At 35.8% G+C, this 17038-nt stretch overlaps 1 long non-coding RNA gene across 1 annotated transcript; it reads right to left on the bottom strand.

Annotated features, from left to right (window-relative positions):
* Nucleotides 1–254: 254 nt before the first annotated feature.
* On the bottom strand, nt 255–15018 carry LOC127938997 (uncharacterized). The gene is made up of 4 exons (XR_008148860.1): nt 14493–15018; nt 14152–14266; nt 466–577; nt 255–331 (listed from the first exon to the last, which is right to left on the bottom strand). It is a non-coding gene; the product is annotated as an uncharacterized LOC127938997 (long non-coding RNA).
* Nucleotides 15019–17038: the final 2020 nt, after the last annotated feature.

The raw sequence follows: 17038 nt of genomic DNA, 5'->3' as shown, positions 1-17038 counted from the left end.
TTTTAACAATGCATATGGTAACACTTTTCAATGTAGTTATAATTAATGTGGGCTGGAGTTTTAAAGCCTCAAAAAGGATGCAAAAACACCATAAAAGAAGTCCATAAGAACAGCTCAAAGGAAGGTATCATATATTATATATATATATATAGGAAAAGATCTCAATCAGTGCCCTAGGTAATTGAGATATTAAGTTATTCAGACTGACCATATATTTTATTTGTGAAGTGCATCAGGTTAACAGTCTTTTGCTCACCTCTGCTGGGGATGTTGCAGCTCTACAGCGAAAAGAAGCAGTCCTCAGAGTCTCTCCTGACACCAAATGGCAAATCTGAAGAATGCAACAATATTTTTTTTGACATCTGTATGCACTTTGGTTGGGTTAGTAATCAAGAAAATGAAGGATCACGACAAACGTGTTTGTTCATAGTTAAAACATAAACCATTGAGTCTAGACTTACTTACTTGAGGCATATGAATGCATTATACTGTAGGAACATGTCTGTTTTCAAGTTGGACCATGATAACATTTGATTTTTCCCACCATGATATATCACAAGAGGAAGGGAAAAAAAACCTGGGTAGGGGGAGAATACCATTGAAGCTTATCTTCATAATGTATTTATATATTTTCTTTGAATATTTGTTTTTCCACTGAAATGTATGATGTTGTTGTTGTTTAGTTTAGAATTTAAGTTGTTGTTTTGATGCGGTTAAAAATGTTTAAAATGATTTTTGGCCCTTCATGTTTAAAATTTGGGCATCTCTGATCAAAATCATTAGATCAAATAAAAGCTCTTGAAATATGAAATATATATGACATATGACAACTTACATGCAAATTCCACACAATGCACAGGAAATGTTAATGAAAAATGCTAATTCTCATTGTCAAATGAAGACTTAATTAGGCAGAAATGAAATATCTTGCCTTCAATTCTTAATTCATACCGCTAGGGGGCACTGTTGAAACATCCATTATTTAAGCACTCCAAAAGTCTCATTAAACTCCAAAAGAGTTTTCTACTGATGAACTGCATAGATGGGGGATGGTGACTGCTAAATAAACCAGAGAATATTATTATGATTTAGATTTCAGGAGGGAAAAACACATCTAAACTTCACTGGTCCTTACACCTAGACTGGAAACAAACGCTACCATAAAAATTATTCAGCAAACTTATTTTGACATAATTATTTCAGTAACCACCATATTACAGAACTATCTCAAATATAATTTCTAAGTATTATATTATGTCAGATTGATTATCAAATCAAATGCCCTAACAGTAGAAAACGCTTTTAAACTAAAATATGAAGATATGAGTCATGCCAATGAAGTATATTTTTATATTCTCATCACTTGCCAGTGGCCTGAGCGTGATCTGTGTGAGCAGTGGACATCAATAAGCTTTATTCTTTATATCCTTGAACTCTGATTCCAAAGTTGCCTAGCAACAATGACAGTAACAGCTGAGACAGCCTTGATCTTGTTGTTTAAACCATTACAACTAGGTGATGTGAGAAGTGGTACCATGGTAACAACAACAGTGTGTTTGAAGCAGGTGTTCACATTGGCACATGTCAGAAAAACCCACAAAGACTCAGTCTAAACATTCAAGCTGTTAGATAACAATATATCTTTTAAAAATCAAAGAGTACTATATTAACAGTCATCGAAACAATCACAAACCATTCAACCGTGTTTTGCACCGTAACATTAATTTGAACCAATTTTACAGTATGATTGGACATCAAATGCTCTGTAGCTTTCTAATCCATAAATCTTTTTTTTTTTTTTTTTTTGCCATTTTAAGTTGATTTTAACAAATAATTATAATTACAAAATAAAAAGATTAATATATACTGTATATTTTAATTATGTACACACACACACACACACACACACAATCACATACAGTATTAATAATTATCATACATAATAAAAAATCTCATTCAAATAAGTAAGATCTTCGGTAAATCGTGTAATTTTAATAACAAAATGAATATTTAATATTTTTTAAATTATATATACAATCATATATATTATTAATAATAATACAAAAAATACAAATAATCATCATACAGTGAGATTCTACAGCAAATAAAAATATTGTGGTGTGTGTGTGTGTGTGTGTGTGTGTGTGTGTGTGTGTGTGTATAATATTAAATGCAATTACTATTATTATATAATTCCCATATATAATTATAATAGTTCTCATAGATAATTATAAACAATATCTTTCCATCACAGGGCTGAAAAACAAACCCATGGGAATACAAACTAGCATCAATATGGCAATTAATACTGACAATAAGGTTTATTATTTGTACAAAGCTCAGATTTGATTGTTTAGCTGTCAGAGTTTCTGTGGCCACATTCAGCTCAAAGAGATTGCCAAAGGCATTTGCCCTTCAGACTTGTTTGTTTGAGATGAAATATGCGCTGTGTGTGTTCTGAGAGAGAGCATCCATGCAGGTATGATCACAACCCGCTGTTTTATTCCACCCTGCCAAGTTGAAGCACGCACTTCTGCTTGATAGTACACCAATGGACACCTCGAGACTGATTCGTTTAGCCTACGCGCACTAGCCGTGAAGCATTGCTCTCCTATACAAGATCATCCTTTGTGGCACTTTCAATTCAATTTCACCAGCAGCCCTTCTATCAGGCGTCATTAGTGAGTCATTTCTCATGGGATTAGGTGCTAATGATTGCGGAAAACCGATATACTCTTCCATCAGTTCCTGTCATGTTTTCATGACATTTCATAATTGCTTTAGCAAGAGAAATCTAGTACAAGTGCTGCATTGGCTTTTTTAAAAACACCATTAGCCAATACAGCTTTTCAGTTATTTTCCATGGATGCGATCTCTCTTGTGATCATTGTTATATGTGAAAATCAGGCTCACATGCAATTTGTAGCTGCTGAATTCTGTAGATTCACAAATTCACAAATCTCCTTCTCCTTAAAGGGAAAGTTCACCCAAAAATAAAAATGTCATCATTATTTACTAACCCTCATGCTGTTCCAAACCTGTGTGACTTTTGTGGAATGTAAAATATGTTTAATAAATAAATAAAAAATCTATAATAATTTTTTTTTTGACATGTTCCAACCCCATGCCCTCCTCATGTTTATTTAAAAAGTCTAAACCAGCATGACTTTGTTGGAACAGATGATGTTTAAAATTAATTCATTGATTAAAATAAATTTAATTATAAAATTAAAATTAAATAATGAATTCATGTCCCAACCACAACAAGAGGATGAGTCAATGTTTATAAAAAATTCTGACTGATATGATTGTGCTTTTCATCTCTGTTTAACACATTTTGCCGTGTTTTAATACATGACACAAAAGCTAAATTCCATCTGGGCCTGGTACAGACAGAGATGGGCAATATTTGAATTAAATGTATTTAAAATGCATATTTAATTACTTTCAGTAAATCAGAATATCAGTACTGAACCTTACTTTGTACATTAATAACAATATTAATTATATATTGATCATTAAAGTTAGTTCAGAGTTCATTAACTAATGTTAACAGAAGCAACTTCAAAATATAAAAAAATGTATTAGTAGATGTTGAAATTAACACACTGGATTACACTTTATTTTAAGGTGACTTTTTTACAGTTTAATTATACATTTACATTTTACAAGTACTGAATAATATTAATTAACTACATGTACTTACTATATAGTTAGGGTTAGGATTAGGTTATGTAATTATGTATAAATTATTGTTATTACATTAGTAAGTACATGTAACGTGTAACAAGGCTACCTTAAAATAAAGTGTTACCACACACTCTTTGGCCAACTAGATGGCCAAATATATACACAGAGGACATGAAATTATATACATATATATATTACATGTATACACTTACGCTTGAATTGCTTCTATTCTAGAACACGTGATGATTATCTAATCAAAATAACAAAATATGGCAATCGCAGACTAAGCAAATGCGCAGCAATGTGTTTGTGTGAACACGCAGGTAGGCATCGCAAGTGGAAGTCTAAAACAGATTATTTAATCACCAAACTGGCAAAAGTTCACTACAGGATTGATCAAAAGAGCGGTATAGATTGGTTTGAAGTTTGGTGTTTGAAAAAAGCAAAACGGAAAGAAAAAGTGTGATCTATATTATAGCTCTCTATATGAAGCATACAGACTTTATAAGAGCCACAGAAAGACAAACATTTCACTGAAAAATGCTGCGAGCAGACCTTCTCAGCCACTTCAGCAATGGACGCAACCAGGAAAAAACTATAGTCATGATATTTTTGCCAATAGCTGATTCCAGCAATTCCAGCAAGTTCCAGCAATCAACTATCAGTGCCGATTAATCGGCAAAACCGATACATGGGTCGACCTTTACTTTGCTTGCTGAATGTAACTACAGGACAGAAGGAAAAGCTGTGGTGCTCGACTTGTCAGCTGATGAGTGACTTCAGCTTGCTTGCTAAAGTTAGTATGGACAAAACAAAACTTTTTAAAGGGGCTTTATGAAAGAATTGTCAAGTATTAATCGCTTTAAATTGCCAAAGTCTGAACAGCATGTAACAAAACTTTACAAATGAGAGCATAGACACATTTTTATGCGAAGGACTGATTGTGATCTTGCTGGGGAAATCCAAAGGAAACTAATTTTAATGAACCTAATCTGTTGATGTGATGTCGGTCACTCGCTCACATTACTATGGAGTGTTTGCAAGAGCATTAGCAGTAAGTTGCTGGCCACAGTTCACTTAATGGTGTCGCTAATAACAAGGGTTTCTGAATTCTACATAGAGAACTTTAACAGCTAAATATTAACATTTTTAGGAAATAATCTTTACTGTTGACAAATAGCTTGAGCCATCCTCTTCAGGAGGACTAGGCGTTATGACAATACAGTTTTGCAAGACTGCTAAATTTTTGACACTCATAAAGAAACGATAAAGAAACATGAAAAAAATTAAGTGTAGACATGTCGGTTGTGTCTTAAGAGAACATAAGAAATTAGAAGAAATATGGATAAATGTTGGTTCTATTGTCTAGTGTTAGGGTTTTTCATATATTATTTATAAGTTGTTCAAGAAGGGGAAAGCACTTATCTTTCTCTTATGTGTGTTTCTAACTCCAGTATTGCTAAATGTAATGGCATTGTCTCTTGCACTTCAAATGATTGCTTGTAAATATTGTTTGTATTTTTGTATTTTCAAATGACAAATTACTTGTATTTTAATAAAATACATTTCTCACACCAGTATTTTGTATTTTAAATTAAATACATTTTATGACCAAGTATTTGTTATGTGTAACATAATACTTTTTGATGTATTTGTGCCCATCTCTGGGTACAGATAATATACAAAGTCAACAGATAACATGACATTTTCTATTGAATGTCACAACTAATGATATTAAGACAAACATCAATAGATGATGTTTTGGAAAAAAAAAATGGAAAAAGCAAGCAATTACACAAAAAGACCATCAAAATGCAAAGACTTCAATCACAATATTCAACTCTTACAGTCTACATTTAGTTCTACTGTAAATAGACGTTCCTAAGATTCACATCAACAATCTCATTTGCAGAACAATGTGAGGTGGCTGACATATGTCCGCAGATATTCTGGCTGCTGGTGCTAGTTAGTCACCAGAGCCCAGATGATTCAAAGGGTGAATGTGGCAGATCTCTCTGCTGGCCGCCTGCTCCTCTCTACGGGACGTAATACTGTGAAAGCCAGAGCAGGTCTGTTTCTAACACGTGCCTCTGTCCACATGATCCAAACAGACCCCAGCTGTGTGAGGGATCGTCTCTGCAGCCCTGGACACAATACAGTAATGGCTATCCCCATGCCTTGCTTGAAGCCAAGTCAGCATTTTAATGCAGATGGCGAACCACTGAGTGCAGCGTGAACCTTCCAGCAGGCTCGGTGCTGTGTGCTCGTAAGCGTGAGGCCTCTTCATTAAGCTGCTGAAGGAAATTAAGGCCCAACTTTGATCATGGCCCCAGCCCACCAGGACCCAACAAGCAAATCTCTCTCCAGACTATAAGCTCTCAAGGAGCTGGAATGCAGGCATGGCATAGTGAGAGGAGAACAAAGGCTCTTGGCTGTACTGTGGACTTGGACATTCTGTTCACCAGGGAGTAGAGCGGTGAGGACTTGTGCCACAAATGGCCTCCATGAGGCATGCAACTAATTTGTCGTCGGTCTTAAAGCGATTTAATTTTTAAAGTCATTTCAAATTCAGATTACAAGTAAATGATGGAAAACAAAAAACCCCAAAAAACTCAAATAATGCAAAGCAAACCAAAAATAAATGAAAATAAATAAAGTAGATAAAACAACATAAATGTAATAATAATAATAATAGTAATAATAATAATAATAATAATAATAATAATGAAGAAAAATAAATAAATAAAGTAAAAAATAACACAAAATAAAAAACATCTGAATAAGTCAATATTTATATTGTGGCACAAATGGACTCCATGTATTGTGTTTGTATACATTTAAACTTTTGAAGCAATTTTTATTTTAGAACAACTAAGTAGTAGCAACAACTGGCAAAACAAAACTAACCCAAAACAAAACAAAAACAAAAAATAAATAACCAGGCAAAAAAACATAAATAATAAAAAATAATAATGCAAAGTAAACTAAATACATAAAATTAATATTTAAACAAAAAAGCTAAGCAAAATAAATACAAAACAAAACACAAAATACATAATGTACTAATAAAAAATAAAATATTTTTAATAAGTTAATATCTATCTTATGGCACAAATGACCTCCATATGGCATGCAACTGGTTTGTTGTTGGTCCTTAAGTCATTTTAATTATTAAACCCATTTTTAATGGTTTAATTTGTAATGCCAACTGGAAAAACAAAACATACTAGAATAAAATAAACACATTTTAAAAATGGGAAAGAACTAACAAAATAAAATAAATAATAATAATAATAATTCAGCAAAGCAAAACGAACATTTAAGACATAATATAATAAAAAATATCTATATTTTGAATGTGTCAACTTTTATCTGACAGGATGTACAAACACGAGACAACTCAAAAAAGTCCTTTTCATACAGAGTGTTGATCTAGAAAATTGCCATAAAATGGCCAGAGTGCTTTTTATGTGAACACAAACATTGATCCGAAAAAAGGACCTAGTAACATTACCAGGATCAGTCCCGGAACGAGCCCTGTGTGATCAAAAGGCAGGACAAATGGAGTAAAGTGTGTGTCGTAGAAAATATATTTCTGGATGTTTTGAAGGTAGATCAACATTCATGACAAACAATATGGGCAGAGATCAGGGAGCTCCTCACCATCCACACTGAAGCTGAGATAGTTCACCAGCATTTTGGAAAGGTACACGTCACATCGTAATGTCACACATCTTTATGGGATATATGTGAATGCAGCAGCATATTCCAGAAAATCACTGGCAGTGTGAATAGACCAAAATCAAACGATCACAGGACAAATCATGGGACACATTATCAATGTATTTTCCAGAATGTCTGTGTGAAAGAGGCTTAATACAACAATAATACGCTATTCTTCTCCAAAAAGATATCCTCTTTTATGCAGTTCTTAATAATGAGCTACTTTCTTTCACACATCAACTCATTTCATGCTCACACGCAACATGATGAAGTATTACTGTTTAGGGCCATTGGGAAGCTGAGATCTGAGTCAAGTAGAGGAAGAAACACTGTGTGCTTTCTTCTGGCTTGAAGTGCCTGGCGTTCCTTACCTCTGACACTGCTACTTGAACCATTCATATTTTTGTGTGTCGGTCCTTCTTCACTTCTCTTTGGTGTGACCTGTGGAGTATTTGAAGCCGGATTCTTTGAAGACACTCTGAGCACACTGATCTCAAGGTTTCCATTCTGACAAGCCATTTATATTTACTTTCTTTCTTAGCACTTGTGTGTCTTTCTATAGTGGGTGACATAGTAGAAGAGCCGGTGAAAGCCTCCATCAGTTTGCATTGTTCTGCGGTAACCAAACACCTCTTCTTTAAAGCTGCCCCTTTACAGCCTGTCATGTGGAAGGAATTTACACACCTGGCCTCAAAGGAAGTTATTCGTGGTACTGGTTTTGTGTAGGTTTTCAAGGTAGGAGCTCTACACCGGATGCAATCTCTAAATGTTAAGAGCGCATCAACTCAACAGCAAAGCCTGTAAACATGGCACAATTTCATTTGGGCCAGATTGAAAGCTCATTCACTCAATTCACTGGCTTTTTCATCCGTACTCAAAGGCACATGATTGAACTTTCAGATATAAGAGTGATCTCATTGTTCAGGCTGCTGATCTGTGACACAAATGTAATGTCCCTATTCAGCAAATCACACAAGCACTATATTCACAAATGAACAAGTAACAAGGCCGTAAGCGCTGGTGTACAGTTGAACTGAAGAACAGAGGAGCTAAACTTGGATCCTTGTGTGGTTTTCTACAGTACATTAGAACAATTGGTCAATATTAGTCAGGACAAAAACGGCCTATTCTGTGTCTCCTTGGAGGTCAGATTCTTGAAGAAGCATCATGAATGTTGTCTTGTATTGTGTTTAAAGCTTCTGTGCCGTTTCTGCTCCTCTAGTGGTGGTGACCAAGGACAAATTGCAAAACCGAAAAGGTTTCCTAAACAGTCCATTTCTTACAGGTCATCCCGCTTTTAAAGCAAAGCCTGAAATTTGATGTTATGATCTAAAACTGTTAGAGGGCTGATAATAAAATGATATACTTTAATGTAAAAAAAACAAAAAAAAAAACAAACAAACCAAAGTGTTTAAATTTAGGCATCACAATATTTTAATGTATAATATGAAAGATCAATGTTGAGGTTTGCGAAAGATTTTACATTATTAATAAGTAGGGCCGTGACTCGATAAAAAAAAATAATCTAATTAATTAGAGGCTTTGTAATTAATTAATCGAAATTAATCGCATATTAATCGCAGATAAATATTTGACCCGAGAACAGTGAGAAGTAATTTTTTTCACATGGATTTATAGTATACCATTGAATAATGACTGAATACATAAGCTTAAGCAACAAAATATTGTTTATTTTTGTTCAACCAAGTCTAGCAGACCAGTGCAATTTTTGCCATGAAGTGTAGCAATAGCATATTTAGAAACAATTTAGAAATAGTACATTTCAGAAATTCAGGTAGCTTATAGGTGCTGGAACCTTCTGTAAAGTGTTTTTTTAAGTAAAACACAATACTGTCAATTACATTCTGAACATTGGAAACACTGACTATTAGAAAACATCTCTCTGTTGCTTCAGAGGTCATAACATACTAAGTCCAACTCTCAATAACCTTGGCCAAAACAATAAAGAGTTCAACATAAACTGTTGCACCAACAAAATAATACATAGTTCAACATAAAGTGTAAAGTCCACGCTAGCTGCTATATGTTTTGCGTTGAGGTGATACTTGAGACTCGATGTGCTGCTGCGGTGATATGCGAACCATAGACAGTAAAAGAAATGGACACAGCGACCTCATTGGAACTCAATTGAGACAAATGAAGCCCATTTTTAGCGTTTTTTAGCACTTCCGTTTCTGACGCGCAGACTGAAACGAAGCTTGACGACGTCAGCAACCTGTCTGACAGATGTAAATCTTCTAAGAGGCTGTGCGTGCAAACTGCCATCGTTAATCTTGCTGAGACGGCGAGCTTGAGCGGGGAGTTCTTTGTCATGAGTGAGCAGGAGTAAGTATTCTGATTAATTATTTTGTATAGTATTTTAAAATGTAACGCCAGTACGCCATATTAAGTTAATTGCCTGCGAGCTTCTCCTCCTGTCTGTACGGTAATGCGACAGAGCGTTGAGTGGTTATGACGCAATCGTTAGCCTATTTTTTACAAAAACTGTTTATACGGGGCCATAAAGTAACATAGAAGGTAATGGAGCCCTTTATACATTGTCATGTATCTTTAGAAATAAATAATGGACAAACGGAGTCTTTAAATGCCTCAGATGTAAAGTTATTCGCTGTCAAAGTGACGCCAAAATGAATGGGAGTCAATGGGAATGCTAACGCAAGTGAAGTTCTGCTAAAAGATGGCAGCCCACACCCGACTTCAACTTCCGGTCGAGTTCCTTGCCCCCTGATGCGAACGCTAGTTGGTGCTTCAGTATAATCGGTCCCGCCGAAACTCATCCAGTGAGAAACATTCCGCGGTGCAAAATAAGTTATTAAAAATGCGGGAATTTTTTTTCTGTAATTAATTAATCTTAGTTAACGCGTTATTTTTTGTGTAATTAATTAATCTCAATTAACGCGTTAAAGTCCCGGCCCTATTAACAAGTTATATATATTAATAGTAAAAAAGTGTTATTATGGAGGGACTTTAATTTTAGGTTCACATTTTTTACATTAAACTTCAACATCCAAAAACACACAAAACTCATAGTGAGGCTTAAAACAGAAAAGGATAAACTGAGAAATAAAAAGAGAAAGCATAGTCCACTAGAGATCTAATGGACAAAAAGGGTCTACGAGCAGTTAATCCCATAATAGTCCATTAGGTCATAAGAGACACAGATGTCCCATTATGGCTGAAGCTGGAGTAAAAGAAGCCATCCATCACACGGATAATAAAAGCAAACTGATCAGTGATCAGAGAGTGCTGCCCGCTGCCATCTCTTTCCCAAAGCTTTCACTGTTTATGGAAGCCCAATTATGTCCTCTGACTAGTTGCAGTAACAGCACGCCTGCCACATTCAAACATCAGGCCACATGTTATCAATGCATTAGTTATTAATTTGGGAAGAAAAATACTTTATAATGAGCTCAGCAGACATGGTCTTCAGAAGTCTCCAACGCTGCATCAGATCGACAAGCCTTAAAGAGATAATTCCACCAAAAATAAACATTTTCTAACCTTTATGTCATTCCAAAAAACCTATATGCTACTACTAAAAAAAGAGAATGAAGATTCTTTAAAATATAAATGTAAACCAAAATCAAATCATATTGCCTGAGTAAATATGGCAGAATTTAACATTTTGGCTGAACTGTCTTCAATGAATTAAGCCTGGCTTTCAAGCATCACCCGACTTCTTTCTGTCATTGTTTCAGATGAATAATACATCAGTTCACAAACACATTGACAGGGTGAATTCAGTTTGTTGTTTCCCTTCTCTGACAGTTCCATCACCTGTCACTCAGTTCACATGAAGACTGGCCGGTTTCAGAGAGCTGACTGGCACCGTCTGACTGCCCCAAGCACCCTCTGCTAGTGTCAGACATTTTCAACTGGTACAATGCCAGCTGTTGTCATTTTTATCTCCACTGTGAGCATGAAATTAGTCAGGTCGCAGTATGTAAATTCAGAGATCACAGTCACCTGTCACACCCATATTGTCCAGTTGCACTTTGCACCAGTCTCTAATGCTGTGAATTTCCACTGCTCCACCAACTACAATATTAAGTAAAATGTATGAGTAATCAAAAAACGGTAGAAGATTGAGTGGCGTGGACTGCCTAATCTTCAGCAGATCATCCCAGGGAAATCTTACTTTGTTTGAAAAATCAACAAAAACATTCAAACAAATGGAGAGCTCCAGCATATGCTGCAGCATCTTTCTTCCGAAAATCTGTATAATTTATCTTAATACTATCTTTATCAAAAAAGCTTAAACTCAATTACATTTTTTATTTAAGTGGAACAGGTCATTTAGGCATAACATTTTCCTTTTTTACCCTGTTCTTCCCTTAGTTCGTTTCAACATCTTTAACTAAGACATCTTTAATGAACTCTAAGCTGCATTCACTCACAATCCTCTTCCCTTTGAATCCATCTACAAGTATCGTCCACTCAGTTTATGGACTGTGCTGTTAAAATGCTGTGTAAACAAGATTGTGTTGAAAAGCGCATGCCAAATTAATTACTCTGAAGACTCAGGACTCCTGCTCTGGACCAATACTAAAAACTCCAACACAAAGACTTCACCCTTTTCTAGTTTATTCAGCATTTCTGAGTATCTACCCTGCCAAAAAGTGACCATTACCAAAATGCAAAGACGGAGAAACACATAACAATTTCATCCAGGAAAATCTGATCACTTCATACAAAGCGTCCGGATATCAGTTTTTATTACATTAGCCGGGCCTGCCACACATCCCGAAATTGAATCAAAGCCGACTGATCATGGGTAATTAATATATGATTAGACAGTTGCAGACGACAGCCGTTTCCCGGCAGCAGACGGAGGGAGCAGGAGTGCGGGAACGGACAGGGTGCCCGTTGAGCTTGTGAGGCAGCCATGCACAGCTGTGAGGAAGAGATGACCCCTGCCTCACTGCTCCTCTGGCATGGCACACACGCCATGCAAGGCTGCTCCCAGGAAGAGGGAAGCAGGGACGCTTTTGATGGCCACAAACCTTTAATTAGCCATCAGGGCTGAATCTGGCCCAGCCGCTGAGGCCCACCCCCTGCCAGCCTCCCTGCCCTCGCTGCTCTACAGCTGTTTCTCCATCGACAGGCGGCTAAAACATCATCACCAAGCCTTCCTGATGCCGCTCTAACTGTTACTGATGAAGGTGCTGGCACACAGTCAGCCTTGAGTTCTGTGCTTTTGTTCTGGACATAGTGCACAGTTATGTGTCTTTAGACACATATTTTTTGTAGTTCTAATGATGAGGAAATAAGGAAATGAGAGATACAAGTTTACGAATTTACACAAGCTATATATTTTAAAAACAATACATTTAGCAGCCCTAAGAAGAGAGAAATATTGGCTGGCCACTTTTTAAGTCAAGAGCAAGATGGGAACACAAAGCCATAAAACGATTTGTACCTCTATAGAGACTTGCTGTTCTTTGTGAACAATAACTTTGAGAGAGAAAAAACAACAACTTCGTTCCATAATACAGTGTTCTGACAGAGAGCTGTTTTCCGGACTGACCTACTTTGCTGTTTATTCCTGTCTTTTCTTGCTTTTTTTTCTGAGAGAACTGTATGGCAGAATTCCCTCCCTGACTTATCTATCTCCAGGAGCCCAGGACTGTAAGCACTGCAGCCACAACATGATAAATGACGATTGGAGTGTTTATTATTCTACTTTCCGGAAACATGGCATGTCGAAAAATTGACTTCGAACCCCTGCCATCATCACACCTTGTCTGTTCTAACAGTCTATCCTCTTTTGCATATTGCATAACCATCAATTGCCATTATACAACAACTGTTAATACTGGAGAGTTAAACTTTTCCATATTAACCCTTTCTGCACAGGTCATTTTGACTTTAACACAGATGTACTGCAACAAGCATCACCTTTTCATAATCATTCTCACATGATGGTAATGTCTTGGCCACACACATCTTCATTTCAAACCACACCCATCAGATTTCAAAATTAGCCTGATACTAATGTTTCTGCTGCTGAAACAGATATATACATGTAGTCAGGGGCGAATATGAGACAAAACTGACACAAGCACCCAACAGATCTTTATGGACTGCATCATCCTAAAAAGAAAATTCTTAAGTACCCCTGTGGTCATAAATTTAAATAAACCTTGCAGAATCAGGTAAATTTTGTTTAAATGAGAGGAATCATAATAATGTATGAAGTTTTTGTTGTAAATTTAGTACTGGCATGAATAACAAGATATTTAATAAGATATAGTGCTTCCAGTAAATACAGTATAATTAGTACATTTTACAGCTGGAAATTAGAAATATCTTGACTTTTGATAGAAGATCAGTTGTTAGGGGTAAAATGTGTAAACTGAGCACGAAAGGGTCCATACTAATGGATGAATGATGTCGAGCAATAAGCAAATGTTCCTGACTCAAATGGATGTTTGTTTATTTTCCTTCAGGTGAAATTCTGGATAATTGTGAGTGGCTGCTATGACTGAACATTTCAAAATAATGTCTATTGTTGAGCAGATTGCTAGTTATAGCATTTGAACGTTTCAGAAATAGATAGTTTAAAGATGGGAACAGATTTGCCTATACACAAAAGACAAACATTTCCGGGAAATGCACAAATTCTGCCTCAGTACATTACTGTAATACATATGAAGATGAGCAGTTCAGGCACATATCAGTTTCCAGTTAAAACAATCACTCACGTGCACCGATTACCTTGAAAGTGTCTTCAGTCGTGTCTCACACATGTGAATGGTGCATCAGACAATGTGAGAATCAGGTGGAGTGTAGATAAACGCTGCTGCTGTAATTAGCTGACAAGATTCAGCAACTGGATGGGGGAATAAAAAAAGGATAGCAAAGATGTCACTGTGCCACAATAAAAAAAAAACTAAATACAGCATTTTTTTTAAAGACTTAATTTTTATGTTATTAAAAAAGTTACTGACTGCTCCCACCTTAGCAACTGTTGTCATGATAACATCAGCACAAGCAGCTTTACAGTATTCAGCATTTATGTGTTTAGACTGCTCTTCCATGACATCAAATGTCCTTACTGTTATTTTCCGATGAAATTTTAATGTTTATATGCGATCCAAACAGGGATGCTCCACGATGCCAATGTCAGCCATAAACGCAAAGCTTTTTCCATGAGTGACCACCATATGTTAGGACAGCTGGTTAATCTGGACACACTGGGTGTCATGGAAAGGCTTCTCAGCCAGCATGGTCCGTCTCAGGAAACCGTACAGGCCAGCACTAAAAACACATGTAAAAACACTGACAAACTCTGTTAATCACACTTTGGTTGGCTTCTTTCTAAAAGGAATATGCTAATTTTGGGTGTAACAGTTTGAATGTGATAACAAACTTGATACCTAAAATGTATAAATAAATAAAATTTACTCATCTCTCAGTTTTACTAAATTCATGCATGTGTTTCAATAAAATTGCAAGCTTTATCTTTCTTTATATGTTTGCCACTGTAACCATGAATTATGCTTTAAAAGAAACTAAGAGACACGTTTTTTATGGTAACCAACATTGTGTCACAAATTCTGTTTAAAATGGCTTAACTTGAACCCTGGGACTAATTCTGTTTGAAGATTCCTCCTTTTTACTTTTATTTCCTTACAGAATGATGCTCTTTTTATGCAGAAGAGTGAAGTAATGTTGAGCTGACATATAAATACAGTTTTTAAATTTCCCCCTGGAACCAAAATGAAGATAAAATGCCGTTATCACTGTTGTACAGAATTATTTGCAGCACATTTCTGTTTGAGTCAGACCCATTTGAACACAGACAACCCACTGATCACAGAAGATGAGAGCTGGGGAAAAGGGAAAAAATCTGAGCTGATCACAGGGGAGCGACTGGTGGAGTAATTCAGACTTGGTGTCAGCTTCAGGATAGATGCCTTTGAGAAACAAAGACAGGGCTTCCCTGCAGTATGCCATCCTGCATCTAATTCATTTATTTTACAGTGGTAGAGATAAAGTGATATGTCCTAAATCTCTTAATAGATTCACAACAACCAACAGATAGTCGTATGATTCCTTTACTAAAGAGAGCTGGCAAGAAAATATTTTTCAAACAGAATACAGTCCCAACGTGGGACTTCAAAGATGATTCAGTACATAAGTTTTAGTTGAGAAAGTCAAGGATCCCACTGAAATTACTCTCAAAATGCTGAAAGTGTATATTGAATGCTTAATTGTCACTGCCTTGATGTTAGACTGTAAAAAAGATGTAGTACTTCACGTTCTTTCAGTGCCTGGAACATTGTCACCTGCCCTGGGATGGGGAAGACAGAAAGATTTAGCAGAAATTCCTTTATGTTTGTGTATGCAATTTGCATGAATGACACTTGTAGAAGTGCATATTTTCAAAGATATGTGTATGCCCTCATTAATAAATGGCAGTTTATTTCATTTGCTGGTAATATATTTTAGAATTATTAAGCTTTGGTGACAATGCCAGCCTGCAAATGAATATTTCCTTAAATGGCGCATCTGTTTTATACATAAATTCATTGCTAGATCTTTCTCAGAGAATGTTTCTTGACCAAAAAAAAAAAAAAAAACTTTGAGAAACATGCTGAGGTGTCTCATTAAAGGAAAGAAAGTTATCTGGGGAATCTTTATCCTAAGTACAAATTGTTTTTGTTTAAACAAGAGCAATATAAAAAAAGTGGAGCTGTACTTAAAACAAAAACTTCTTCCATGCCTTCCATTTCTTCAATTCATGTCTAGTTTGAAGGAGATTACTGAATGCAAAATGCATAGATAGTATGGTATATATATATATGTCAAAGATATTAAGTATGGCCTAAAAAATTAATTCAATTAGATTTCTTAGACATACGAAATGAAGGCTTGGTTCTGTGTTCAGTGTTGTTAATCTCTTGTCGTAATCTCTAGCTCTTGACGCCTTATTAAATTGCCTATTTCAAACAAATTTGCTTACCTTTATCATTTTAATAAGCCATGATTTCATTCTGACTAAAAGATGACCTCCGTAATAGGGGGTAAGATCACAACAACAATTTGTTTTTACATAATTCAGCAAGCAGTATGTCTTCTTTTTTTAACATAACACAGAATGAGCCTATTATGAAAACAGAAACAACTTCAAAATCACACCCTCGCTGTAGACCTGGTGTTGTGATGAAGCAAAATGGTTAAAAAAACATACAAGTGGTATTTGAAGACAATGAGATATGAGAGAACTATAATATAGTGAGAAATACGATACAGTGCATGTCTAAAAAAATTAATGAAAATAAACACCCTCAGAAACATCTGGGTATTCCAAATACATAAAAATGTGAATCACAGCCATACAAAGTCACATTTCTGTTTAAAGCATGCATGCGCAGACCTGCTGCACTTGTTAAACTCTTCACATGATATCATATAACCCCCTGAGTCTTAATTTTGTGGGATCAATTATGTTACAGAAATATGCAGCCACAAATATGCAAATTAAGAGTGGCAATCAATGAACGTCTCCAGCAGAGCCCTTAAGAATGTTCTCCACAAGTCTCATTTCCCATTCAACTGCGTATGTCTGGTGACCAAAGTCATTTCTCAATGCAAAGTG

Source organism: Carassius gibelio, chromosome A20 (genome assembly GCF_023724105.1).
Source record: "Carassius gibelio isolate Cgi1373 ecotype wild population from Czech Republic chromosome A20, carGib1.2-hapl.c, whole genome shotgun sequence".
Classification (NCBI taxonomy): domain Eukaryota; kingdom Metazoa; phylum Chordata; class Actinopteri; order Cypriniformes; family Cyprinidae; genus Carassius; species Carassius gibelio.
The sequence above is the reverse complement of the archived record's forward strand: the minus strand, read 5'-3'. Positions and strand labels throughout refer to the sequence as shown.